The sequence below is a fragment of the Silene latifolia genome, chromosome X (assembly GCF_048544455.1).
Source record: "Silene latifolia isolate original U9 population chromosome X, ASM4854445v1, whole genome shotgun sequence".
Classification (NCBI taxonomy): Eukaryota; Viridiplantae; Streptophyta; class Magnoliopsida; order Caryophyllales; family Caryophyllaceae; genus Silene; species Silene latifolia.
The window spans coordinates 100,400,087-100,403,407 of NC_133537.1; positions in this window are offsets into that span (position 1 = coordinate 100,400,087).

The following is a 3,321-nucleotide window of genomic DNA, read 5'->3' on the forward strand; positions in this document are numbered from 1 at the left end:
CTTTTTAGTGCATATTTGGGTCATTTCTTATCTTTAGTTCTTTGTTTTGCATATTCTTTGAGATTTTGATCCCTTGGTAGGAAAGGAGTAAGAATCTTGCATTTTCATGGCAAAACGAGACTAAATTGATCGAATTCAATTACCAAGCATCAAGGAGAGACAAGATTAGAAGGCCTTTGTACATATTATAGTAGAAGAGCAATGTTGAGAAGGGATCCTTGAGTCCCCAAGGAAATCCCCAAGGAATTTATGAAGAAAAGGGAAGAAAAGAAGAAGATATGTTGCTGAGTGACAATCCGAGCGGATTGTCACCAATCCGCCCGTCCCGCAGCTGCACAATCCGTGCGGCTTTGCTTGAATCCGCTCGGATTCCACCTCCACAATCCGCCCGGATTCTCTTGAATCCACTCGGATTCCAACCCCAGAATCCGCCCGTCCCGACCTTATTCCGCCCGGATTCCAGCACAGCACGGATTGTCTTCTCCAAGCTACGAAGAAAGAAGCCCTTCTCTCGAAAAATACCGGCTCCTCCTTGCTCAATCTAAAAAGTGTAACAACTAGTTTAGCCCTTAGTTAACCCTAATGCATCCTTCCTAATTTCCACTATAAATACCCCATTAGTCTAATTAGAGGAGCATGTTCTTCTTATCAATAATTAGTGTAGTTAATATCAATCAAATCTCTCTTTAATATTGTAATCAAGTATTAATCAAGTTTTAATCCAAGTTTTAGTTCTTTAATCTCTCTTTTGTTCATCCTTTATTTTGGGTAATTGAAGATTATTTGGGTTATTTTTGGGAGATTGACAACCTCTCAATCAAGCATTCAAGTACTTCTTTTATCTTTGCTTTATTATTGGAATCATTAGTAGGTATAATCTCTTAAACCCTTTTTAATTATTGTTAATTACTTTCATTTATTCATCATGTTTCATATTGTTGGTATGATTGACAACCTTGCTAGCATGATCAACATGATAATGAGTGAGTAGTCTCTTAGCTAGGGTTAAATGGGTGATTAGGAGAAACCAACATGGGGAATGATTCATGCTTAAATTAATATGCTTTCATGTTTTATTTGCTTGCTTGTTTTGATGTAAACTCATGCACATGTTATATTTGATGAAATGCTAAGCCTATGAATCCTTGCATTTACTATCATCTTCTATCTTTTCAATGAGACTTGTAAGACATAACCCAACTCGAGTCTCATTAGACCATGCATGTTGTTGAGTAGGGAAGATTAAGTCGACTTGTAGGTGTTGTACAATCTAATCGATTCGGCTCCGGGACCCAAACTTTCCTAGGATTGTAAGATATAACCCAACTCAATCCATCACAACAATAATTGCTTGCTTATAATTTGAGAACATGTTTGTATGATCATATCCCATGATTCCTCTATGATCCCATGACACCCTAGTGCCTTTAATCAATTGTTTACACCCCTTTAATTCATCTTGCTTGTTTATTTTCATTGCTATTTTAGTTTAGTGACCTTCTACATCAACCCAATTTGTGACACCCCTTAGACACCACTAGTTGCAATAGAAATCTCATTTCAATACCCGTCCCTTGGGATCCGACCTTTACTTGCCTCTTTACTAATTGTAGAGTTATTTGTGAAGTTATAAATTGTGTTTTGATTCGACCGTGACCCAACGACCACATCTTAATTTGTGAACACTAAGCGGACTCGCATCACTATCACATTCACTTCAATGAACTAAAGTAGCCACTTACACTTCATATAAGCAATGTGATCAAAGTACTAGAAAATTTTGTAATTAAACAACAAAACATTATAAACGAACAACAACATAATTTCAAAATCAGCCTTTTTATTTTGCGACATTACTCTTCCCCTCTAAAAGGAACTTCGTCCCCGAAGTTCACCACCAAAATTACAACACATATTACCTATTACTTGCATCATAACATAAATTAGAACCATATTATTTATTATGGACATTACTCACTAAATATATACTCGTTAAATTAGAAATCATACACAAACCACCGGAATAACTAGCCGCCTTCAATAAAGCATGTTAATATTGTATGCCCAAATGTATGAAAAGATGTAACTTCAATGGATAGATAGTAATATGGCATATATAATATTAAAACAACAAGAAATCGTCACCACTTCACTACTTGTTACAAATATGCATATAAAATCGAAGCGCGGCTTCCAACATATGTAATAAACGGTTCAAAGGTGTTACTACGCACTAATAACCCCATTAAACATCAAACTTGCAATTATAAAACAATTGCACCTTTTTAATTTTCGAAAACCGCCTGTAACAGTGCTACTCGATCGAATATGTAGTGGTACTCGATCGAGTGCCATGCTACTCGATCGAGTGTCTTGGCTACTCGATCGAGTAGCCCAAAGATCAGAAAGCTTTATTTCCTTCTTTCCTGCAGCTACTCGATAGAGTACGGGGTACTCTTTCGAGTACCTACAGGCCAAAATGCCTTATAAAACCTGTCATAAACCAAGATATATATACATAGCCGCCATATAACTCGAGTCGGGATGACTCCCCGACTCCCAATATCCTGCAACAAGGTCAAATATCAAATCCGGCCTTATGGCCAACAATACAAGTCCATAAACCAAGTTTCAACGAAAACAACTACCAACATCTAACAATGCTACCAACATCTAAAACCAACGACCATAAACAGAGATAAAACAAGGAGCATCACTCCTCCTGTTGCTGCTGCTGCTGCTCAACCATCAGCTCATCACCACCACCACCGCCAGAAGTACCCGCTCCCGATGACCCAATACCCGCATCCACTCCTGCTCCGGCTCCCGGACTCACGTACCATGGGGTCAAGCCACCGTAGGCAAAGGACTGAGGCGTCCCCCACGTCGACTGATCCACCCCGTAGGAGTGGAAAACCCCACTATAGTCCCCCACTCCACTCCACCAAACCGGATGCGGTCCCTCGGTCCCTATCCCCTGAGTGTACGCCATCTCGTGCATGTTCCTGAGTGTCAAAGTAGATGACACTCTCTCCGCCAAGTAGCTAGATCGCGTCTCCGGGGTGTCGAGGTAAGGGTAGCACGGAAAAGGAAGCTACTGCTGCTGTGGTGCTACCGGTCGTGGCCTAGTCTCCGAGGTCCTCTCCCTCACTCGACGGGGTCCTCTCCCCAACCTAGGTCTCTCCACCACCACAACCGCCGCATTCTCGCCCTTCTTCGGCTCTGGCATCACCTCGAGAATCGTGTCGTCGATGAGGTAGGTCTGCAGCTGGCGGGGTCTATCAACATCCTCCTCCTCCTCCTCATCATCAGAGTCCACAG